The sequence below is a fragment of the Musca domestica genome, unplaced genomic scaffold, assembly GCF_030504385.1.
Source record: "Musca domestica strain aabys unplaced genomic scaffold, Musca_domestica.polishedcontigs.V.1.1 112, whole genome shotgun sequence".
NCBI classification, from domain to species: domain Eukaryota; kingdom Metazoa; phylum Arthropoda; class Insecta; order Diptera; family Muscidae; genus Musca; species Musca domestica.
The window spans coordinates 1,909,140-1,935,763 of record NW_026712140.1 but is presented as its reverse complement, the minus strand read 5'-3'; the positions used below and the strand labels follow the sequence as shown (position 1 = coordinate 1,935,763).

The 26,624-nt window shown below is 34.3% G+C and overlaps 1 protein-coding gene across 2 annotated transcripts in view; it reads right to left on the bottom strand.

Annotated features, from left to right (window-relative positions):
• LOC101894508 (cGMP-specific 3',5'-cyclic phosphodiesterase) overlaps positions 1-26,624 on the bottom strand; it is a 219,042-nt gene that overhangs the window by 177,808 nt on the left and 14,610 nt on the right. The window contains exon 2 of one of the 2 annotated variants that reach the window (XM_059132180.1): positions 7,026-7,057. The exons of the other annotated variant lie outside the window; for it this stretch is intronic. The gene's annotated coding sequence lies outside the window, so the exon portion shown is untranslated. The remainder of the gene's footprint in view (positions 1-7,025; positions 7,058-26,624) is intronic. 2 annotated transcript variants of the gene reach the window in all.

The window sequence follows — 26,624 nt, the reverse complement described above, 5'->3', positions numbered from 1 at the left end:
GATGTCACGGTCGATTAATACAAGCGGAGAGCGACCATCGGCTGTAATGGCGGCCCACACCATCACCATGGCCGACGCTGAAGTTCTGATGGCTAACCGAAGGTGCACATTTTCAGCTGACCTCTTTGGCAAGTAAACACGATCATTTTGTTTATTTACAAACTGTTGACCAACGAAACCGAATTCGGCAGTTCACCACTTTCGCCAATCGAAGCAACTCTTTAGCTCTTTTGAATCTATTTTATTTCTGTTGCGGTGTAAGTTCTTGTACTTTTTGGAATTTCAATGGCTTTACCCCGAGCTCATTTTTCAATATTTGCGAATGGAATATTGCGATATGTTCAGTTCACGACCCATTTTTCGGCCACTGCGACGCGGGTTTCCATCAAGTCGCTTCTTTACTTTTCGAACCATTTCTGGTGATGTTGCTGTTTTATTCTGTCCATTTCGTTGACGTTGGGCTACGCTACTAGTATCACGGTAACGAGCGATGGTACGAGACACAAAAGATTTGTTCTCATATAAATGCTGGAGTTCTCTTACGATAGCCATTTGTGGTTTTCCAACCAAACACTATCACACTTAAATTCTATCACGAATAACTCTTTTGCTGGAAAATTCTCACCAAAATACTTTTGTACGCTTGTAAACAATATAATGAGCTGTAACTGGAATAATTTTAACAGCTGTCGGACGAGTGGCTTAGAAATGACAGCAGTCTGAAGTTAGTTGCAGTTTTTTGATCTCACCCTGTATAAACTGTGGAATATTTAAATAAAACTTTTTTTAAAAGATCTTACTGGGTCGGGTCATTGAAATTTTTAACGACAACTTGGCCGAGAACCTTGATACTGAATATGATGGATTTTTAAAAACAATATTTTAACGACTTCCATAACATCGTGGATTTTTAGGACATTTTTCTAGAGACCTTCTAAACGAAATTCTTGGCAACTTTTTCAACTTTCATTCTGACTTAACAGCCAGAATTTTTTTGAAAAAAATAGTTCTTTTTAACGACCTTCTGAGGAATGTCGTGGATTGTTATGATTTTTATAAGAGTTTTAAGAACAATTATAAGAATTTATTTTCATTGACGTCCTGACCGAAAATCGTGTAATTTCTAAGAAAAATGTTTAAGCAACAGAACATTTTGGATTTTGTAGAAAATTTTCAACGACCGACAATCGTTTTTTTTTTTAATAAAGAACATGTTTAACGACCTTGCCAATTTTCCGAATGAAAATTAGGGATTTTTTAGGTTTTTTTGCGGGTTTTTAGACATTCTTTAAACTACTCCCAGACCGAATATCATAATTTTTAAGATATTTTTCAACGAAATCTCTATTTTTTCAATGGGGTTTTTATGGAAATGTGCCTCCTGCACAATAATCGTGGATATTTTAGGAATTGTTTTTTCAACAACTTCTATACGGAAATTCGTTAATTTTTTTAGAAAGTATTTTGAAGGAAATTTTACCGACCTCCTCGACAACCTTCTGACCGAAAATTGTGATTTGTTTAAGATTTTTCAACGCTTCTTTGGTCAAGAATAGGGCAATTTTGTTTCTCATCATTTTTTTTCTAATGATCTTTGACCGGAAAATTGAAAAAGAAAATAGTTATCAATTTCCTCACCGAAATTCGTGCATTTTTTAGACAATGTTTGCAATTTTAGAAAAATGTGTTAAGGACCTATTGACCACTAATTTTGTTTTTTTTTTTTTATTTTAACGACCTCTTGATTAAGAATCTTTAATTTTTAATTTTTTTGTAATGTTGAACTAAAATATTTCCATGACCTACTAACCGGATATTTTGGAGTTAAAAAAATGTTTACGACCAATTGGTTAAAAATCATTGATTTTTTTTGAGATTAAGGATTGAACTATAATGCACATGAAAGGGTCAGTGGAGACGTTACTAGAACTATCGAATTCTTTTAAAAAAATCGACTTCTGTTAAAAGCGTTTCCGGATTAATTGTTTATTCGTGTTTTTGGAAACATTTTTATCATAACCTACAACATTTTGTGTTGTGGCCAAAAAGAAGTTCTTTTTGTGAACTCCTTTTTGGCCCCCTGAAATAGATTTGTCTATATAAGTCCACCATATCGTATATCCCCCATATTACGGTACCTCCATATATTCGGTATTTGGATGATTTTAGCCACATTTTTCAATGGATTTGTCTGAAATTCTACACAAAGAGTTCTTTGTGAGAACTTTACCCCCTGAAATATAATTCTCTATATAGGTCCACGATATCGTATATCCTTCATATAACAGTACCTCCATATATATTTGGTATTAGGATGATTTTAGCTACATTTTTCGACGGAATTGTCTGCAATTTTACAGAAGGAGTTCCTTGTGAGTACTTTACCTCCTGAAAGAGAATGGTCTATATAGGTCCACGATGTCGTATAGCCCCCATATGACACATTTTTCAACGGAATTGTCTGAAATTGCACACAAGGAGTTCCGTGTGAGTACTTTACCCACAGAAATAGATTTTTCTATACCCAGAAATAGATTTCCACAATATCGTATATCCCCCATTTATCGTCACCTTCCAATATTCGTTATTTTTAAGATTTTAAAAGAATTTTATTTATTTATTTTATTTATTTATTTATTTTTTTTTTTTTTTTTTTTTTTTTTTTGAAAATTTTCTGTTTCGTTCCAAATGGTGGAGGGTATTCAAAGTTCGGCCCGGCCGAACTTACTGCTTTTTTACTTGTTGTGTTTAAACTTGTAAGTTATTATTCCAAAATGTATCATACTGTACTTTTTGGAAACCACTTCCGCTTCACCTGTAATTATCCAAGTATTTTAATCCTATATTGTTCTGGTTGTTAAATTTTCATGTTTTTGTATTTGCCGCCCATATTGTGGATCTCAAAGCACTTTACACAGATTAACGTCCATGAGGCCTTTTTATTTCATGTTGGTAACACCTGTCTCTAATGCACCAAGCCATTAAATTGTTTTATCACCCAATGATACTTAAATTAATGTAAAAATGTTACCAATGTAGAAGGGGCTTTTATTTAGTGTTTGATTGCAAATTTGGATGATGTTGTTGATGATGTTGATGATGTTTTGTTTGGCCAACATAAACTCCAACAAATACATTTGTTATTGTCATGACGTCCAAATTGGTAGTTATCTAACGTCATCATTGAGGCTATAATTATTATTTGTTTCGAATTACACACGCAAATGTTTTGGTGGCCTCAATATTTCCAATTGAAATTGACTAATTGTTTTAATTAGCCCATTTCAGCCATGTTTTGGTAGAGAGGTACGCCGTGCGTATGAGCAATAATTTAATTTATTACACAGCAAAACCGAAATTTCTTTTGCCGGCTTTAACGGCGATGCTTATCACCGTAGGAAGGAAGACACGTAGCTGTAATTTTGTTGGTATTGTTGAACAGTAAAAAAATTTAAGTTAATTAAAACATGTTTATTTTTGTTCTTGTCGCCCATCGTAATGAAAGAAAAACATTGACATTCTCTCTGTCCCTCAAGTATTTACACATCAAATTACGTATACGCTCCGCCGCCTACTACTTACCAACTGCAATTATCATAAAGTCATTAATGTTTCATTACATTTTTTCCATTCATTCAATAACAACAATTAATGAAAAATAACATTTATTGCTGTTGTAATTTTCACGTAAGAAAAACATCAACTACAACTACCACCACAAACCCCACCAAAAACAAAAATTAAGTGGCATATAAAAATCCTTAATTTGGTAGGAATCTATCACGTATTTTAATTTACTTCATTTGCCTTTAATGGCCGTCAATAAATATTGAGGGCATTTCTCATTAATCACTGTTTAATATGGACAACAGTTGTTCGGAAATCTAACATATATTTCAAATTAAAAGACACAATTCGAGGGTAATAAATATTTTTGGTAATTATTTTATTGAATAAATTAAAACTTAATTAGATAGACATAAATGTTCAATACATTTCTTTCGTTTATTTATCATAATTTTTTAAAAAGATTTATTTTAGATACCGAAAATTAGGTGTTGCAATGGCAAGGCTCTATTTTCCATTTTTCATGCTGGAAAGGTATATTCGCCACTAGAAATAACCATAATTGTATATTTTGGTGGAACATGGCCTTTAATTAGGTAACCTATGTCCTCACCAAAATATTTTCCACATATTTCCAAAATTTTACACATTTTTACTTCAATAAACAGACAACATTTATGCATATTGGATCTTTGCGTGCCATACGTTTCAAATAGAAAGCTGTTGTACTAAAACTTAAAAACAAACAAATAAGCAAAGGCTATAGTCGTCCGGGGCCGACCATGTAATACCCTACAACATTATAATATGTTCGAAGTCCCCTTATGTCCAAGCCTATTTTGGAAGATGCCGTTTGTGAAATAATGTCCCTGTCCTCAAATCTCTTCTGATGCGAAATTCCGTGTCGATTAGTTTTCAATTGTGGCCTATAGAGCGCCTTCAAAATTAGAAAATTTTAATTTTTTAGTCATGCCTGGGCATACAATGCCCTTAAAACGTAGTGTTGCGGGGAGTAAAAATTTAGAAAATTCACAATTCAAAATTGTAAGTCAAATTGAAAAAATCGCATGCGATAAAACATATGACAAAGATTGAAAAAAATGAAGCACTTTTTTATTGGTATATTTTCCGCGATTTTTTTAGATTTTATCCTTTTCTTGCAAGAGACCTTTCCGAATTAACGGGTACTGTGAATGAATTGATTTATAAGCAGAATAAATAAGATCTATTCTTTTATATATATACTGAACCTATTTTGCTATAAATCCGATTTCTTGGCTATCAGCATCACTCTAATGACCAGAAGTGACCTTTTAATGTATTTGTGATGTGGTTGGGATTAAAAACATTCGCGGTTTAGTGGAAATTTTCCTATTTTCTTACTAATTGGTAGGGATCTGCCCAGTCCAAAACTCTAACTCCATGTAAATTTTCGCGTCGATTGGTTCATAATTGTGGCTTATAGAGCAACTGCAAAATCAGAATTTTTTTCTGTTTTTGTTCATTTCAACGCCTAAATATTATTTATGCTGCTTATAAATCAAGAACCGCTGGGCAGATTTTCACAATTCACATCAATTCGGAATGGTCTCTTGCCAGAAAACGATAAAATCTAAGAAAATCGAGGAAAAATATACCAATAAAAAAAGTTAGTATCTTTTGTCGAATTTTTAAATTTTTGTTATATTTTTTATCGCATATTATTTTTTTAATTTGACTTAAAATTTTGAATTGTACGTTTTCTAAATTTATAGGCCACAATTAAAAACTAGTCGACACTGAATTTCGCATCAGAAGATAGTTAAGGACAGGAAAGAAGTCTAGCATATTGGATGACTATTGGATTATATTTAGCTGTAATATGGACCACAACTTTCGTGTGAAATTGTTTTGAATACTTAACAATGCTATGGAGTGTGAAAATATTGGTCAAATTCTCCGGGTCAAAAAACTAAAGGTAACCTCTGGGCGGGGCTCTTTGACATTATTTCAAAAACGAAATCTTCCAAAATGGATTTGGATATAAGGGGACTTCGAACATATTGTAGTGTTATAGGGTATCACATGGTCGGCCCCTCTCGACTATAGCCTTTGCTTACTTGTTTTTTTTTTTAAATTTCATTGAATGAAAGAAAAAAAAATGTCGTAAATAGTATCAATTTTTAGAAAAAGTATAGATTTGTTCGAATTTATCAATATGGCCGGAGTTCTGGTGGCCAACCGAAGGTGCACATTTTTAGCTGACCTCTTTGTCAAGTAAACACGATCATTTTGTTTGTTTACAAACTGCTGGACAACGAATGTTTTCTCATCGGAGAAAGCCAAGCGAAGCAACTCCTTCGCTCTTTTAAGTCTATTTTCTTTCTGTTGCGGTGTAAGTTCTCATTTTTCAATATTTGCCGAATGGAATATTGCCATATGTTCAGCTCACGAGCCATTATTCGGCCACTGCGACGCGGTTATCGATCAAGTCGCTTCTTTACTCTTCGAATCATTTCTGCTGACGTTTCTGTTTTTTTTTTCTTCCACTTCCTTGACGTTGGGCTACGCTACCAGTATTACGGTAAAGAGATGAGATGATACGAGACACAAAAGATTTATTCACATTTAAAGTCTGGAGTTTTCTAAGGATAGTCACTAGCGGTTATCCAGCCAAATATAAAGACATCACGCTATCACGCTTGAATTCTCCGGATACCAGTTTTAGATGAATTGGAATATTTCAGATCACTATACATGGTACCTCACGCACATTTTTTAATTTTCCAAAAATTATTACATTTCCCATGTAAAGGTGAATGAAGAAGTCGATATAGTCCAAAAATTGCACATTTATATCAGATACGAAATGAACATCATTGGCCACTCCGTTGGAACCTCCCCTATAAAGGGTCAACAGTTTGAATAATCATAAGTCGAAAAGAAGCAAAACTAACAGCTACTTTTTAACTTGTTTTTATTTAAATTTAATATCGGTTTTCTTTTGCTTCCTTTTCCTACCAAAAAAATACAAACGTATGGAAACATCTACTGAGTTTAAATGTTTTCTGTTTTTACCCTACCTTTATGTAGAATTGGTTAAAACCAAATAAATTCCGAATATTTGTAAAGAAAAGCAAGTTGAAGATGTTAAAACCAAAAGTACGAAACAAAAATTCCGGTATAAAATCCTATACACACAACTTTTGCACACTCAATTAAGGATTTGTGACTCCTCTCCCTCACCGCCGTAGAGTTAGTCAAGTCTATTTCGAAGAGAGAAAAAACGTTTATATCCAGTAGCCATAACGCCTTATGTGTCCCAAATTTTACATAAAAGATACTACTGCATGACATAAATAATCCTACAGACTGACGCATTCAAAGGAGATTATTGAAGAGTTTACATTAGCATGGGTCGTATCCACTAGGCAATTTTTATTAGTTTTCCGATTGTAAATTTTAAAATAAAAACTTACATGCAATTTATTTGGATTTCCAAAATGTGCACCTGTAAGAAAAAAAATACAAAATTAAAAATTGTATGTATTGTTATTATTTTGCATTATAACAAACAGAATTGCTACCCATTCTATTACACATGTTTCTCAATATTTATTGGGTATATAAAATGTGGGGTATCGATAAACTTTTACGACCTTAGACAATACATTTACAAGTGCGATGGTTTTTAGCTCAAATTGGATTTGGGATTTTCATATTCCCAATAGCCTATCTCAGATAGAAGTTTATACCACATCTCTATGAAATATTGGTAACTGAATCAAATGAAACGAACAGTCGTAGTTGTGGGGGAAAGTAAACAAGTGTGCGTGTATAAATGTGTGTGTATGCGTACAAAGTAAGAAAAAATGTAAATTCAACAAAAGTGTTGGTTGCTTTCTCATCCGCAAGGACCGAACTATGGAGTTGATTGTGTTTGCCACTAAAAATTAAATTGTTCTTTCTTCGATATACAGGGTCAGATAAAAAAAAAACTGCAACAAAGTAAAAAGCCATAATTTTTACATATTATTTTACTTATTTATTTTTTATTCATTAATTTATTTATTTATTATTATTTTTTTTTCGAATGAAAGCAAAAATTGTCGGATAGCATCTAATTTTAGAATATATTTACATTTGTTCGAATTTGGTCACCTTTGGCACGAACTATGGCCTTCAAACGGCCAATGAAACCGTCACACGCTGCCCGAATTTTACTCTGCGGTATTTTGGCCCATTCCCGGTGAAGCGCTTGCTTGAGGTGATCGAAACTTTGGTATTTTTTAGTGCCATCCTTGCTTTCCAAAATACTCCAGACACAATAGCTCAACGGATTGGCATCCGGAGATTTTGGTGAAGCGAGGAACCTCATTTTGTAAACATCCTTGGGTGGCTCGTGCTGAATGCGATGGTGTTGAGAGCTGTTGGAATGTCCAAGATCTGCGGCCAAAATGTTTGCGTGCTCTAATACACCCTCCAGAATATTTTCGCGATAATATTCGGCATTTATTCTGATGCCATGGTCGATTAATACGAGCGGAGAACGATCATCGGCTGTAATAGCGGCCCACACCATCACCGGCGGTTGAGTTCAGGTGGCACATTTTCAGCTGACCTCTTTGACAAGTAAACACGACCATTTTGTTTGTTTACAAACGACTGAACAATGGATGTTTTCTCATCGGAGAAAACCAAATTCGGCAGTACACCACTTTCGGCCAAGCAAAACAACTCTTTAGCCCTTTTGAGTCTATTTTTTTTCCGCAGCGGTGTAAGTTCTTGCACTTATTGGAATTTCAATGGTTTACCCCGAGCTCATTTTTCAATATTTGCGATATGTTCGGCTCATGAGCCATTTTTCGGCCACTGCGACGCGAGTTTCGATCATGTCGCTTCTTTACTTTTCGAACCATTTCTGCTGATGTTGCTATTTTCTTCCGTCCACTTCCTTGACGTCGGACTACGCTACGAGTATCACGGTAACGAGCGATGATATGAGGCCCAAAAAATGTATTCACATTTAAATGCTGGAGTGCTCTAACGATAACCACTTGTGGTTTTCCAGCCAAATATAAAGAAATCGCACTATCACGCTTCAATTCCATCACGTATTACCTTTTTTCTGTAAAATTCTCATCAAAATACTTTTGCACACTTGTAAACAATGCTGTCACTGGAGCTGTCACTGGAATAATTTTAACAGCTGTCGGACTAGTGGCTTAGAAATGACAGCAGTCTGAAGTTGGTTGCAGTTTTTTCATCTCACCCTTTATATTCCTTAAAGCGAGACATGTTTCTTTTTCAAATGTAAGGTCTTTAAAAATAGAGAAAATTTCATTTGAACTCTTTTCTCCGTCTAAATCAAACAAATACCAATTTGTAAAATGCTCCATTTCAATAAATTGCGCATTTGTCTGTTCCATTTTGCATTTAATTTAATTGATATATATTTTTTCTCCATCAAGCAAATACATCACTTCACTCGTGTTGTGAAAATTCCCAGAATATGTCATATTCTATTTTTCTCGATTTAGTTACAAATCACAGGATAAAATATGTGTGACAGCAGAAAAAACTAGAATAGCAGCTCAACAAGCTATCAGAATTGATTGGAAACTAACAAAAGATAGACGTGCCAACAAGAGCAAAAAATGAATGTGTTGTTGACAAATATTGTCATCGGAATAGATTTTATAGAATGATAAAGAGATTTAAATGCAATTACATGCTATTGCAATGTCACAATTAACCTCGTAGTTCAGACATCGGGATTAAAGGATAGTTGAGAAAAACATCAGTACAAAAATATCGAAGAAATAAATATTGAGAGAAATTTAATTTGTCGCCGAAAAAGACCTTGGGTATTTATACTATACAACACTATGTGTTGGGGGTATTATAAGTTTGATTGGGCCAAAAATTATGTAACACCACGAAATATTGGTTTCCCACATAGGAAAGTATATATGGATCTTCCTATCTCGCCGAGCTGAGTCGATCTAGCTATGTATGTCCGTCCGTCCGTCTGTCCGTCTGTCCATGTTAAGTTGTAATCACTCTACAGGTCGCAATTATGGCCCGATCTTCACGAAATTTAGAATGGAGGTGGTTTAGGCCAGAATAGAACCCTATTGCTTTTGGAGATAATCGCATAATATTTAGGGGTTGAAATGGACCAAATACTGAGAATTTTCCTGATTTTGCAGTTGCTCTGCAGGTCGCAGTTATAGACCAATCGACGCGGCAGTTGGTATGTGGCTAGAGCTTAGGGCTAGGCAGAAGCCTTCCAATTTTGATGGTCATAGGGTAATATTTAGTGGTTGAAATAGACCATAGCATTTGTGTTAAATAAAAGTCAAATTTTCCATTAAACCGCGAATATTTTAAATCCCAGCGAAATCACAAATAGACGAACAGGTCAATTCTGATCGTTACGTAGATGCCGATAGTAAATATATCGGTTATATATAGCGAAATATATACAATTTGTATATACAAAGGAAGGGGATGTCAGTTAGAATGCTTATATCTCAAGAATGGCTGGACCGATTTTGACAAATTTTGTCAAATCAGAATGCCCTCTTGACATAAAAGAACAAAATCTAAAAAAATTGCAGAAAAATAAGCCAATAATGATGTGAATATAGATTTTGTAGTATTTTGTGACATTTTTTTTTATTTTTTCATATTTTTTATCGCATGCGATTTTTTCAATTTGACTTATAATATTTTGTAATATTTTTTCACCTTACAACACAGGTTGGGGTATTATATAAGTATTGAAAATATGGTCCCATCCTCACGATAATGATCACAAGGGTAGGGTTGGGCTCAGAAGGGCTAGGCCTATTGTTTTCAAAGATGCCCGCAATATATTAGGGCTTGAAATGGACCAACAACTAAAAATTTTCCTGATTTTGCAGCCGTTATAAAGGTCACAAATAGAAACCAAAGGATACGAAATCTCGCATAAAGTTAGAATTTAGGACATCGGGTACAATGGACCACTAATTTTGTGTGAAAAAATACCAGCATTACTTACAGGCGGTATCCGAAATACACAAAATGCGAACTTCTGCCATAGTCAAATATAATTACTATTTTACACCCATTACAGTAAGATGGGAACTAATTTTATTTGTCATTTAAATTGTAAATTGGAGACCCCATAAAGTCCACATTTTTCATCATTGTATAATTCAATGACGATTCAACAAAAATTCGGTCCCGTGCTACTTTCTTATATTTGTGATTTGTTCATGTTTTCACAATTTATTTGATATAGATGTACATCTCAAACTTACGTTCCCAACCAATATTCTCTTGGGGGTTACAAATTCAAAAGAATACAAAATTTTCTTTTCTGACCACACATTAGATGTGAAAGTGGACTTAAGGATACTCCAATTTGGGGACTTTACTTAAATTAATTCCTATGTAGCAATTATCTGTATGATTGTTCCTTACCCCAGGGTAAGTACAATTTTTTAGCCAAATCAATTGATGAATGTGGTTAAGACCAATATTGGCCCTACTCCGAAAAATTTATGCGAAGGGGTTCTCTACCCCCTTAGAAACAAAGATGCCAAATAAGGCCCAAAAATAGAAGAAAGTGGCGAAGACCCCAACAATAGCTGAAATCATACGATGGTTATTTATGATCGATATCATGACCTGCAAAAGCGATTTTTGGTATCTTAAATGTTCGGTAAGAATTTTTGGAAGTAGAAATCCTTTTCTTTCTAAAAGTCCCATTCGCTTTACTATTTTGCACCCTTTATATTTGGTATTTTACTGATTCTACTCCCAAAAACTTTTGCATTTTGAGCACTCATTGGACGGATTATTGTCAAATGAAAGAAGTAGGTCCACGCTTTGAAATGAGACCCATTAGTCTTTTTCGGTCATTTTTGTTTGTTTAAATGTGTGCGCATCTTCCAGCTGAAGCACGATGTAGGCTCTGGAGTTGAAAGGTACATGTCAGTTACCATCGTATTTCGCACTTATTTCATTTTTTTGGTGAAAAATTGTACATAGTGAAAAATTATCCTTTATTTTGTTCACAAAAAATCCACTAAATTCAATATAATAATACAAATTGAAAAAAATGACAAATAAAGAATAACAAATTGAAAAAATCTTCAACTTCTTCGCTGATTTTTTACAGCAAATGTCTAAAGATCCTTACAAAGTTTGTCAATAAAATGTACTATTATTTTAAAATTCAATTCCATTGAAATTTTTTTTCGATATTTTCCCGATTTCAGAATTTTTGTAATGAGATATCTTTTTCGTGATTTTTTAGAGATTTTGAAAAAGTAATTATCCTTTAACTTTGGTGTGATCACGTTAAATTATTTCGATATCATATATTCCGTTTCGCCACCACATAATTCGGTACTACACTTCCATGTAACCCGCCTTCAATTTCAGTTCTCAAGAAATCAAGTCAATTAAATAAATTGATATTAATATTCGAATTCAAAAATAAAATATAAAAAACACTACAAATGTACATTAAAAAAAAGTAAGTCAAAATGGAAAAAAATCATGCAAAATAAAACATTACCATTGTACATTTGAAAAGTCAAAATGAAAATGTTAATATATCACATTTTTAGGCGATTTTTTGGATATTATCCTTTTCGGAGAGGAGACAATTCCGAATTTGTGTGAATCGTTAAAATCAGTCCAGCGGTTCTTAAGTTATGAGCTTTGTAACTAACACAACGTACATTTATATATATACTAGCTGGCCCGGTCCGCGTTGCCGACCCGTACTTGTATAATTGTATAATATACTTTGGGTATATTAACTTTGTCATTCCGTTTGTAACTCCTTGAAATACTCATGTCAGATCCAACAAAGTATATATATTCTTGATCAGCGTAGAATTCTAAGTCGATTTCGCGATGTCCGTCTGTCTGTTGTAATCACGCTATCTTTCGAATGTATTGAGATAGAAGGCTAAAATTTTGCACACATGTTTATTTTTCCAGTAGGCAGGTTAAGTTCGTAAATGGGCCATGTAGGTCCACGTTTTCAAATAGCTCCCACATAACGGTATGAATAGTCAAAAATAATTACTCTTTTACACCCGTAAGATGGGAACTATTTTTTTGTCACTTAAAGTGTGTGTTGGAGACCCCATAAAATCCATATTTTTCATATTAGCATAATTCAATGACGATCAAACAAATGTTTGGTCACGTGCTACTTTCTTATATTCGGAATTTTTTCATGTTTCTGCCGCAGTTTTCGACTGAATGAGTCTCAGTTTCACATTTTGGAGTTTATTTCATATGCACGTACATCCCAAATCTACATTTCCATCCAATATTTGTGGGTACTACAAATTTAATAGAATACAAAATTTTCTATAATATCCAGACATTGGTTTGATAATGCCTAGGTGGACAATTATCTGTAAGATGGTTCTCTACCTCAGAGTAGCCTAAGTACAATTTTTAGCCAAATCAATTGATGAATGTGGTGAAGACTAAAATGGGCCCTACCATGGTAAAATTAAGAAGGTAAATTCATTTCAAATAAGCAAACCCATCTCTGCATTTTCTGTAATTTATAGCTTAGAACATATAATGGTTATACCAAAACCTAATAATATTTTTATTATTATTTATTATTATATTATTTAAGGTATCTTGAAAGTTTAGGAACAAATCCATTTCTGACTAAATGTCCAATACGCTCTACTATTTTGAAACCTTTATATTCCCTATTTCGCTGATTGCAGTCCCAATGAATTTTGCATTTTGAGTTCTCATTGGACGGATTATTGTCATGTGAAAGAAGTAGATCCACGTTTTGAAATGAGCCCCCATAACGCTTTGTTGTTCGCATCTTCCAGGTGAAGCACGATGTATGTCCTGGAATTTAAAGCTAAATGCCACTTTTAGACATGAGCGATGGCTATTTACATTTCTATTGGCAAATTTTTACGGGATTTATTATTATTATTTTTTTTTTTTTTTTTTGCAAGATACCACTCCGAAATTATATGAATTGTTAAAGTCCGTCAAGTTGTTCTTCCATTTTAAGCGTAGTAATTAACATTACTTTCTTTTATATGGTGGAAATAATGCTTTATTTTGTATTCCCTTCTGAATACCTAATATCTATAAATAGCGTTTTTCTCCGTTGTCGATTTATACTACCGTAAAAAGAACAAAAAAATCGAAAAGAAAAAACCCTACAAATGTACATTTGAAAATAGTAAGTCAAAATGAAAAAAATCATGCCATATAAAACATTACTATTGTACATTTTAAAAGTCAAAATAACAATGTTCAAATTTCACATTTTTCCGCGATTTGTTTGGATTTTATCCTTTTCTGCCAAGAGACAACTTCGAATTTGTCTGAATCGTTGAAATCAAACCGGCGGTTCTTGAGTTATAAGCGTAGTAACTAACACAACTTTCTTTTATATATATATATCTTATATATATAAATGAAAGTTGTGTTAGTTACTACGCTTATAACTTAAGAACCGCTGAACTGATTTTAAAGATCCACACAAATTCGGAGTTGTCTCCTCTCCGAAAAGGATAATATCCAAAAAAATCGCGTAAAAATGTGATATATTAACATTTTCATTTTGACTTTTCAAATGTACAATAGTAATATTTTATTTTGCATGATTTTTTCCATTTTGACTTACTTTTTTCTAATATACATTTGTAGTGTTTTTTATATTTTTTATATTTTATTTTTGAATTCGAATATTAATACCAATTTATTTAATTGACTTGATTTCTTGAGAACTGAAATTGATGGCGGGTTACATGGAAGTGTAGTACCGAATTATGTATTGGCGAAACGGAATAGATGATACCGAAATAATTTAATGCGGTCACATCAAAGTTAAAAGATAATTACTTTTTCAAAATCGTTAAAAAAATCACGAAAAAAAAGATCTCATTGCAACAATTTGCAAAACGGGAAAATATCGAAATAAAATTCCAATGCAATTGAATTTTAAAATAAAAGTACATTCTATTAACAAACTTTTTTAAGGATCTTTAAACAGTTGCTGTAAAAAATTAGCGAACAAGTTGAAGATATTTTCAATTTGTTATTCTTCTTTTGTCAATTTTTTTCAATTTGTAATATCGTATTGAATTCAGTAGATTTTTTGTGAACAAAATAAAGAATAATTTTTCACTATATACAATTTTTCACTAAAAAAATGAAATAAGTGCGAAATACGATGGTAACTGACATCTACCTTTCAACTCCAGGGCCTACATCGTGATTCAGCTGGAAGATGCGCAGACATTTAATCAAACAAAAATGACCGAAAAAGACTAATGGGGCTTATTTCAAAGTGTGACCCTACTTCTTTCATGTGACAATAATCCGTCCAATGAGAGCTCAAAATGCAAAAATTTTTGGGAGTACAATCAGTAAAATACCAAATATAAAGGGTGCAAAATAGTAGAGCGAATGGGACTTTTAGTAAGAAAAGGATTTCTATCCTTCCAAAAATTCTTCCTGAACATTTAAGATACATAGAAATTTATTCATGTAAAGTCCTTACATTGGAGTATCCCCAAGTCCACTTTCACATCTAATGTGTGGTCAGAAAAGAAAAATTTATATTCTATTAAATTTGTAACCCCCAAGAGAATATTGGTTGGGAACGTAGATTTGGGATATACATCTATATGAAATAAATTGTGAAAACATGAACAAATTACAAATATAAGAAAGTAGCACGGGACCGAATATTTGTTGAATCGTCATTGAATTATACTATGATGAAAAATATGGACTATATGGGGTCTCCAATTTACAATTTAAATGACAAAAAAAATTAGTTCCCATATTACGGTAATGGGTGTGAAATAGTAATTATATTTGACTATTCTGAAATCAGTCTGACCTCAATTATGAGGTGGATAAAACTATTTTTACTTATTTAAATCACGTGATTTTTTTCAGTTTGACATGCTATGTTGTTCTGCTATATTTTCGATTTGGCCTCTATTTGTCATCGATGTTTCGCATTTTACCTTATTTCAAAGGATTCGGCTAAAAATGTGTATTTGGGGGTGAAAATCTTACACAAAAATTTCAACATATCTACAAATTTTAGAATTTTCTCCATGTAATAGTACCGCCTCAAGTCCACCTTTTGGCGGACAAACAGACCGACAGGGGACTTATGAGGGGGACTTATGAGGACTCTAATGCACAATCTGAGGTGCTAATGGGTTTAAAAAAGTAATTAACTTTGGCTATTCTTAAATCTATTAGCCCTCAATTATGAGGTGCACAAAGTACAGTAAATTCCAAATTACTGCTCATTTGACTAAAAATTAAAAACTAATCGACCAGTACGTGAACATTTATAACATTCATATCTTTGAATAACTATGCTTTGACAAATATGCATAATAGACAAAAACTACGGGCCGGCAACGCGGACCGGGCCAGCTAGTAAAAAATAAATAAATAAAAAAGTAGACTTCTGCCAACCCCTTAACTCTAATGCTAAGGGGATAATATTCTGCAATCATCTCCAAAAGCAATAGGCTTCTATTCTGACCGCCTAAAATTTCGTTAGGATCGGGCCATAATTGCAATCTGTAGCGTAATTACAAATTATTTTGGACAGACGGACACACATAGCCAGATCGATTCAGCTCGGCGAATCCTATGTGCGGTAACAATATTTTAAAGTATGACATACATGTTGGCCCAATCAAACTTATAATGCCCGCAACATATAGTGCTGTAGGGTATAAATATCTATCTTCAATTTATTGGAATAATGAAAACTGTATGACATACCTTAAATGCATTTCAATTTAAACACACACAAACACAAATCTTATCCAGTGTCTTGTCCCACTGGCTAAGAAAACTTCATCCGTTTTGTTGTCTAACAAAATTACTTTAAACTAATTTTCGTAGACATTAAATAGGTTCATTCAAAACACTTTTTCATCACACTGCAGACAATTTTAAAACTTTACACATTCCATCATATTTTCCAACGTTCCATGGAAAACACTTCTTTTTTGAATTAACCATCTCCGTTCCGTTTTATCGCAAATTGTTTACAAATCCTTAACTTGTTATTATGACTTATTTCAACGAAAGGAAAAAGTACAAGAACGACAACAAAATGAACAATCCAAATTATATAAAACACGAATATGCTATTTTCCATAAAATGTATTTGCTGCATCATAAGCAGCAGCGGGAAAAATAAACTTTTGCTTTCAATGTTTTTTTCTTTTGGTTTCCTCCGCTGTGTGCTGTCATAAAAGTTTTACGTTTTACTTTTCCGAGTTACGTGCTGTTGTTGCTGATGTCGATGAGTGGTTGTTTCGTTTTGGCCATGAAATGAAAGCCGGATGAAGTTAAGCTGAAATGTTTGTCATCATTCTTATTTTATATTGCTGTTCGTGGTCTTCTCCTTTTATATTCTCCTTGGTTATTTTAGGGAAATTTTTCACTTTTTTGTTTCTTTAGAAAGGACTTAACAGCGGGGAAATGTATCTTAGTATAATTTTTATATAACAAAGATATAAAGAGTGTTGATAAAAAAATTACTGTTTGAATATTGGATTCTGTTTGCATAATTTTTTGTGCAGAAAATTTAATATATTTTGAAAAAATGATGGAAATAATAGAAATTCTATTTTTACAATCAGCGACTATCAGGGTTATTCTTTCTAAGAATACAGCTGTAAGATTAATTATTGGAGGACTACCACACCCATAACCTTGGATTTTTATACCCTACAACACTATGTGTTTGGGGGGGTATTATAAGTTTGATTTGGCCAAAAATTATGTAACACCTCGAAATATTGGTTTCCCACATAGGAAAGTATATATGGATCTTCCTATCTCGTAAATTTGTAATCAAGCTACAGGTCGCAATTATGTCCCGATCCTCCTGAAATTGAAAATGGAGGTGGGGTTAGGGTCAGAATAGAACCCTATTGTTTTTGGAGATGATTGCAAAATATTTTGGGTGTTGAAATAGACCAAAAACAGAAAATTGTCCTGATTTCGCAGTTGCTATGTACACCACAATTATGAACCAAATGACGCGGAAATTTGCATGGAGTTAGAGTTTAGGACTAGGCAGAAGCCTACCAATTTGGGCGGCCATCGGACAATATTTAGCGGGTAAAGCAGACCCTAACTGTTATGTAAAAAAAATAGGAAAATGTCCATTAAACCGCGAATATTTTCAATCCCAGCTAAATCACAAATGCATTAAAAGATCACTTCTGACCATTATAGTGATGCTAATAGCCAAGAAATGTGATATATAGCAAAATAGGTACAATACATATGTAAAAGAATTGATCTTATTTATTCTGCTTATAAATCAAGAACCGCTGGGCCGATTTTCACAATTTACATCAATTCGGAATGGTCGTTGCCAGAAAAGGATAAAATCTTAGAAAATCGCGAAATAATATACCAATCAAAAAGTTATATTTTTTGTTTCATTTTTTTTCCATTTTTGTCATATTTTTTTATCGCATGAGATTTTTTCAATTTGACTTACAATTTTGAATTTAAAATTTTCTAAATTTTTACACCCTCCAACACTACGTTTTGGGGGTATTATATGTATGTCGCAATTATCGTCCGATCCTCACGAAATTTTATATGGGGTGGGTCGGAATTGAAGCCTATTGTTCTTAGGATGTGCATTTAGAGGTTTAAATGGCTAAAAAATTTTAAATTTTTCTAATTTTGTAGTCGTTCTATAGGCCACAATTGAAAACTAATCAACACGGAATTTCGCATCGGAAGAGAGTTGAGGATAGAGAAGAAGTCTGGCATTTTGGATGACCATTGGATTATATTTAACCATAAAACGGACCACAACTTTCGTGTGAAATTGTTTTGAATATAACACGACGGAGTACATGAATAGGGTAAGACAGGGTAACATCTAGGCAGGGCTCCTTGACATTATTTCAAAAACGAAACTTTACAAAATGGATTAGGATATAAGGAGACTGAACATATTGTAGTGTTGTAGGGTATCACATGGTCGGCCCCGCACGACTATAGCCTTTGCTTACTTGTTTAAATTATATCCAGTGATAGTTTTATCACAGCTTGGATTGGTGGATTTTGAAGACTTCTTCCTCAAGGACAATAACAAATATGAGCGGGGATTTTTGGGAGGCTATGAAAGCTGAAACCGTGAACTTTTTTGACACTACTCTTTAAGACAACTAATTCAAAGACTATTACAACAACAGGGTGATTTAAGAAAACTGGTGTTGGGTCCTGTTGGAATGGCCAAGGTCTGCGGCCAAAATGTTTGCGTGCCCAAGTCTTTAATACACCCTCCAGAATATTTTCTCGATAATATTCAGCATTTATTCTGATGCCACGGTCGATTAATACGAGAGGAGAGCGACCAACGGCTGTTATGGCGGCCCACACCATCACCATGACCGGCGCTTGAGTTCTGTTCTGGTGGCCAACCGAAGTTGCTGACCTCAGCTGAACTCTTTGGCAAGTAAATACAATGATTTTGTTTGTTTACAAACTGCTGGACAACGAATGTTTTCTCATTGGAGAACACCAAATTCGGCAGTTCACCACTTTCGGCCAAGCGAAGCAAATCTTTAGCACTTTTGGAATTTCAATGGCTTTAGCCCGAATATCTGCCGAATGGAATATTGCGATATGTTTAGGTCATGAGCCATTTTTCGGCCACCGCGACGCGGGTTTCGATCAGGTGGCTTCTTTACTATTCGAACCATTTCTGCTGATCTTGCTGTTTTTTCCGTTCACTTCCTTGACGTCGGGCTACGGCACAAGTATCACGGTACCGAGCGATGGTTCGAGACACACATTTAAATGCTGGAGTGCTCTAACGGTATCCACTTGTGGTTTTCCAGCCAAATATAAAGAAATTACACTATCACGCTGGAATTCCATCACGAACAACTTTTCTCAAAAAACAACTTCTCACCAATATGCTTTTGTACGCTTGTAAACAATATTATGAGCTGTCACTGGAATAATTTTAACAGCTGTCGTACGAGTGGCTTAGAACTGACAGCAGTCTAAAGTTGGTTGCAGATTTTTTATCTCACCCTGTATAAGTGGCGTATTTTTGAGACTTCTTTTTCAAGGACTACACTAGTTATAAGCGTGGATTTATCAGACTCCTTTTCAAGGATTATCGCTACTATAAGCATGGATTTTTAAAACTTCTTTCCAAGGACTATCACAGCTATAAGCATGAATTTCTAAAACTACTTTTAAAAGGACTTTCACAGCTATACGCGTGGATTTATCAGACTCCTTTTCAAGGACTATCACAGCGCCAAGCAGGAATTTTTTGGGACTACTTTTTCAAATACGATCACAAAAATACGCGTGGATTTTTAAGACTCCTTTCCAAGGACTATCACAGCCATGAGTATGTATTTTTGAGACTAGTTTTAAATGGGCTTTCACAGCTATAACCGTAGATATTTTTAGACTCCTTTTCAAGGACTTTCATAGCTGAAAGCATGGATTTTTTAGGACAACGTTTTCAAGCATTATTATTGCCATGAATTGTTGAGACTTTTTTGAAGTACTGCCACAGTGGACTTTTGAGATATTTCTTCAAAGACATTTATTGCTAAAGAGGGACTTCTGAGACAAGATCTTTCACAGCTAATAGCGTAGAATTTCTGAGGTTACTGTTTTTCAGGAGCTTTTCGTAGCTACAACTGTGAATTTTCTTCAAGGACAATAACAGCTATAATCGTCGATAGTTTGACACTACTTATTCAAGGATTTTCACTGCTCTACGTGTGGATTTTGAGACTTCGTTCTGAATGACTATCATAGCTATAAATGTGGGTTTTGAGATTACATTTACAGGGACTATCACAGCTATAAGAGTTGATTTTGCCCCCGCTTTTTAAGGACTATCACAGCCGTAAGCATGCATTTTGGCATACATTTTCAAGAGTTATTACAGATATAAGTTTGGATTTCTTTAGCCTACTTTTTTAAGGACTATGAGCTTACATTTGTATACCCTTCACCATAGTATGGAGGGTGTATTAAGTTGGTCATTCCGTTTGTAATACCTCTAATATTGCTTACATTTTTTGCTTCGGTATTTTTGAGATTTTAACAGAAAACGGATGTTATTTGTTTTTTTTTAATTGCCAAATTTGTTCTAAATGGTAGATGGTATTCAAAGTTCGGCCCGGCCGAACTTACAGATTTTTTGCTTGTTAAACATATTATTTCAAACACTTTTCGTAAAATTCGAATTTCTAAAAACCATCAGCGACTCTCATTCCAAATCATAATTCTAGCTCATTCCGTTTGTCCAATACAAAGTATTCAATTTTTAGAACATTTTAGTACTTTCGTACCCTTTTTGTACGAATTTTAAGAAAACTCAGACTTATTTTTTTGAATGAAAATGAAAGTAACTTCCGTCTTCTTCTTTCGTTTTTGCTTTGTGTATCCATTTTTTATTAAATTTTTAAATTACTCGTTCTTCATTATTAGCCTTAAATTAAGGTTACCACAAGACGCCGCCCTTTAAATCATTGGGGAGTCAATGAATCTTCTACTGAATTTATAATTCTATGCAAACTATGCCCGTATGTATATCCGAACACTTTGTATTTCAAAGCTTTGTTGATGTTTCGAAAAAAAAAACAACTTTACCTGACGAAACACCGAATGTTGATTGAGAACACAAAAACTACAGTTTCTGAACAAGTTGTTGCAAAGAAAATTAACTTTATCTGACAGGCGGAAGGAAATTTCAATTAAGCCTCTTGCATAACATTTTAATCATGGCATGGCCAAGACAAAAGGAGAAGATTAATTTTCATAAAACCACCAAACCAGATGAAAATTGGAAGCCAACTTTCATTTAATAGAAAATTGGATGGATGGGAAAAAACTTGTTTTGAATAAAATGAAAAAAGGGAGAAAATTTTACGCATTTCCCAGTCGGTTGGTAGAAAGGAACATTTTTTTTGGTATTGTTAAACAAGAACCTTTTTTCTTGGAAATTAAAGAACGGTGGTGAAAATGAAGAAAAATATTGAACAAAACAGCAATTTAACCACGAATATTTTTAATAATAGTTTTAAAGGAGCCACTTTACAAAATGTTTAAAGAAAAATAAGCCATTTTTTCATTAAATTGAAATTATTTTTAAAACGCCAAATACAGGGTGAGATGAAAAAACTGCAACCAACTTCAGACTGCTACCATTTCTAAGCCACTCGTCCGACATCTGTTACAATTATTCCAGTGACAGCTCATCAGATTGTTTACAAGCGTAGAAAAAATATGGCAAATATTGAAAAAAGAACTCGGGTTAAAGCCATTAACATTCCAAAAAGTGCAAGAACTTACACCGCAACCGAAAGAAAAAAGACCCAAAAGAGCTAAAGAGTTGCTTAGCTTGGCCGAAAGTGGAGAACTGCCGAATTTGGTTTTCTCCGATGAGAAACCATTTGTTGGCCAGCAGTTTTTATACAAACAAAATTATCGTGTTTACTTGCCAAAGAGGTCAGCTGAAAAAGTGCACCTTCGGTTGGCCACCAGAACTCATGTGCCGGCCATGGTGATGAAGTGGGCCGCCATAACAGGCGATGGTCGCTATCCGCTCGTATTAGTCGACCGTGGCAATATTCTGGAGGGCGGACATTCCAACAAGACTCAGCACCACCCAAGAAGGGTTACAAAATGAGGTTCCTCGCTTCATTTCCTGCGTACAATGGCCACCAAAATATCCGGATACCAAACCGTTGGACTATTGTTTGTGGAGTATTTTGGAAAGCAAGGTTGGCACTAAAAAATAAGTGTCGATCGCCTTAAGCAAGCGCTTCGCCGGGAATGGGCCAAAATACCGCAAAGCAACATTCGGGTAGCGTGTGACGGTTTCATTGGCAATTTGAAGGCCATAATTCATGCCAAAGGTGACCAATTCGAACAGATATAAACTTATTCTTAAATTTGATGCTATTTCTGACATTTTTTGTTTTAATGCAATAAAATTAAAACCAGTAAGGAAAGTCTTAAAGTCGGGCGGAGCCGACTTTATGATACCCTACACCACTTTGCTAATTTAGTAGAGCTGCGCATAACAATTAAAAGTTGTTATGGGAGAATTCAATCATACACGCTATGATTATAATTAAAAGTTCAAAGGACTAAATAAATTCGGACTTGTATTGCCCATTTGGTGCACAATTAATTTGAAAATTTCGGAAAAAAATATGTATGGGAGCTATATCCAAATCGGAACCGATCTCGATAAAATTTGCAAAGATATTTCTGAGCTTTATTTGATATATTTCCCTGAATATCGTTGTTACGGAGTGCATATTACGGCTGTGGGTAACAAATATAACAAATCGGCTGAAAAGTATATATGGGAGCTATAACTATATCTGAACCGATCTTCACCAAATTTGACATACTAGCTTCTAGATTTAATTCGGTCGTAAGTGCCAAATTTCATCCCATTTGGGCAAATATTAGACGTTTGGTGCACAATCAAAGGTAAATCGGACGAAGTTATATATGGGAGCTATATCCAAATCTGTACCGATCTCGATAAAATTTAGCAAATGCATTTCTGAGCTGCATTTGATATATTTCCCCAAATATTGTTGTTACAAAGTGCATATTACGGCTACGGAGGACAAAAGTAACAAATCGGATGAACAATATATATGGAAGCTATAGCTATATCTGAACCGATTTCGATCAAATTTGCATTCTTATTTTCAGGTCTAATCGTACGTGCAAAATTTCATACTATACGGACTGATATTACACGTTTGGTGCACAAGAAAAGGTAAATCGGACGAAGATATATATGAGAGCGATATCTAAATTTTGACCGATTATCTCCAATTTCAATAGGGTTCGTCCTTGGGCCAAACAAATGATTTGTGCAAAATTTCATCTGGATAGGGCAATAAATGCGAACTGTACTTTGTTTACAAAAATACATTGACAGACGGACAGACGGACATGCATAAATCAACTCAGAATGTGATTCTATGCAGATCATCAAAAGGAACTATGGGTCTATCTCGTTTCCTTTTGCCTGTTACAAACAAATGCACAAAGACATAATACCCTGACCACCTTTTGGTTTAGGGTATAAAAATGTTAAAATTATGGCGTTTGACTTTGTTGCACTTTTTTACCTCACCCTGTATGTCAATCCAATTTTATTTAGATACACAAATACCAAATTCCCTTTTGAGTCCAATTCAAATCACAGTGCAAATAATATTTGTCCTGCATAAATTAAACTTGGTTCCAGATGTTTGATATGCTGGTGTTGTTTTAGTTCGCCATGCTCTGCAACATTCATTCGCCAAGGATCTCATAGCAACCACAAAACAATGATTGTGCCTCTGCGGAAGGATATTTTTTTTTTTTTGTTTTGGTATTCCACAGCAGAGATGGTTTCCTCGCCTTTATTGCCAAAAGTTTTTCAATGCATTTTCAAACAACAAAAATCCTTTCGGCCAGTGACACACTAACTAACAAAAGCAAGAAATTTCATTTCATAAACAATTCGCAAATTTAACTAATCTGCCGCCATGCTACTCGACATAGTAGAATCTTTGTCCGCCATCGTGTTCTCTGTGGTTGTAGTGGTAGTGACGGTGGCAATGCGTTCGTTCCAAATATTGGAAACACTCAACCACCAAGTACTGGTCTTTGTTCTCGAATCGAATACAATGGCAGAAAGGGAAAATGTAAATTTCGAGGACCATCGCCCTATGAAAATTTTAAATGAAAACAATGAGCAAGATTTTGCCAACGAGATTACTTTATTTGAAGAAATCTAAGGATTTGTAGGTTTCAAGATTTCGAACAATGTTGACTCTTGTTTAACGCCCAATTAATTCCTTTGAACTATTGTGGATAATGTTTCTATTGTTTCTGAATTATTTGCTACTTAAAAAGTTCAGACAATGGCTGGAGTGCAGATGCATAAAATTAAAACAATGGAAATGGAAGGAAAGATCTATGGTTATTGAATGAACTTGGCAAACTTGATCCTATGTTTTATGAGGGTTTGAAAGAGTGAAAATATCATTCCTTACCATACCCTAAAAAGTTTATAACGATTCGAAATATTGGTCCTTAACCCCCAACTTAATATCTGATTTATAGTGTGTATGACAGTCAGTCCGTCGGTTTATGCAAAATTGTAATTACTCAACATGAGTAGATCCTTATGAAATGTTACCTGAATGCAGGGGTGGGTGCAAAATAGAAGAAGTCCATAATTATGGGGACAGGTTTTTCCTGTCTTTGGACCTCCGCACACAGGTTTACAATATTGAATAACGATAACGCTCATCAAATGAAAAATAATTCACCGATATTTCCGTCAACTTCGCACAACGCTATATTTCCACCAACATTAGTTCTAATGGGAATAGGTGAGTGACTCATCCACTTTTAATGGTACCTTACCCAATGAGATAAAAAAAAACAGTAAAGAAAGTCTTAAAGTCGGGCGGGGCCGTAGTAGAGCTCCGCATATCTACTAAAAGTTTTTATGGGAGAATTCAATCATACACGCTATGATTATAATTATAATTTAAAGTTCAAAGGACTAAATATGCCGAAGCATTTATATATTTTAAATTCGGACTTGTATTGCCCATTTGGTGCGCAATTAATTTGAAATCGGATAAAAATATATATGGGAGCTATATCCAAATCGAAACCTATCTCGATAAAATTTGGCAAAGATATTTCTGAGCTGTATTTGAAATATTCCCCTGAATATCGTTGTTACGGAGTGCACATTACGGCTGTGGGTAACAAATATAACAAATCGGATGAACAGTATATATGGGAGCTATAGCTATATCTGAACCGATCTTCACCAAATTTGACATACTAGCTTCAAGACTTAATTCGGTCGTAAGTGCAAAATTTCATCCAAATCCAAATTTGGGCAAATATTAGACGTTTGGTGCACAATCAAAGGTAAATCGGACGAAGTTATGTATGGGAGCTATATCCAAATCTGAACCGATCCCGATAAAATTTAGCATATGTATTTCTGAGCTGTATTTGATATATTTCCCCAAATATTGTTGTTACAGAGTGCATATTACGGCTGCGGAGGACAAAAATAACAAATCGGATGAACAATATATATGGGAGCTATAGCTATATCTGAACCGATTTCGATCAAATTTGGCATACTTATTTTCAGGTCTAATCTGATTGTACTTGCAAAATCCCATACTATTTGGACTCATATTACACGTTTAGTGCACAATAAAAAGCAAATCGGACGAAGATATATATGGGAGCTATATCTAAATGTTGACCGATTATCTCCAATTTCAATAGGGTTCGTCCTTGGGCCAAACAAATGATTTGTGCAAAATTTCATCTGGATAGGGCAATAAATGCGAACTGTACTTTGTTTACAAAAATACATTGACAGACGGACGGAGAATGTGATTCTATGCAGATCATCAAAAGGAACTATGGGTATATCTCGTTTCCTTTTGCCTGTTACAAACAAATGCACAAAGACATAATACCCTGACCACCTTGTGGTGTAGGGTATAAAAATTAAACAAATAATCAAAGACTATAGTCGTGCGGGACCGACCATGCTATACCCTACCACCCTATAATGTTTTGGAAAACCTCCCTAGGTCCAAATCCGTTTTAGTCGATTTTGTTATTTTAGTCATCCACAGCCATAATATAATTGAATTGAGTCTAGAAGTTAGTATGTCAAATTTGGTGAAGATCGGTTCAGATATAGCTATAGCTTCCATATATATGGTTCATCCGATTTGTTATATTTGTTACTCACAGCCGTAATATGCAAAATGCTCCGTTACAACGATATTCAGGGAAATATATCAAATAAAGCTCAGAAATATCTTTGCCAAATTTTATCGAGATCGGTTCCGATTTGGATATAGCTCCAATATATTTACCCGATTTCAAATTAATTGTGCACCAAATGGGCAATACAAGTCCGAATTTAAAAGATACAAATGCTTCGGCATATT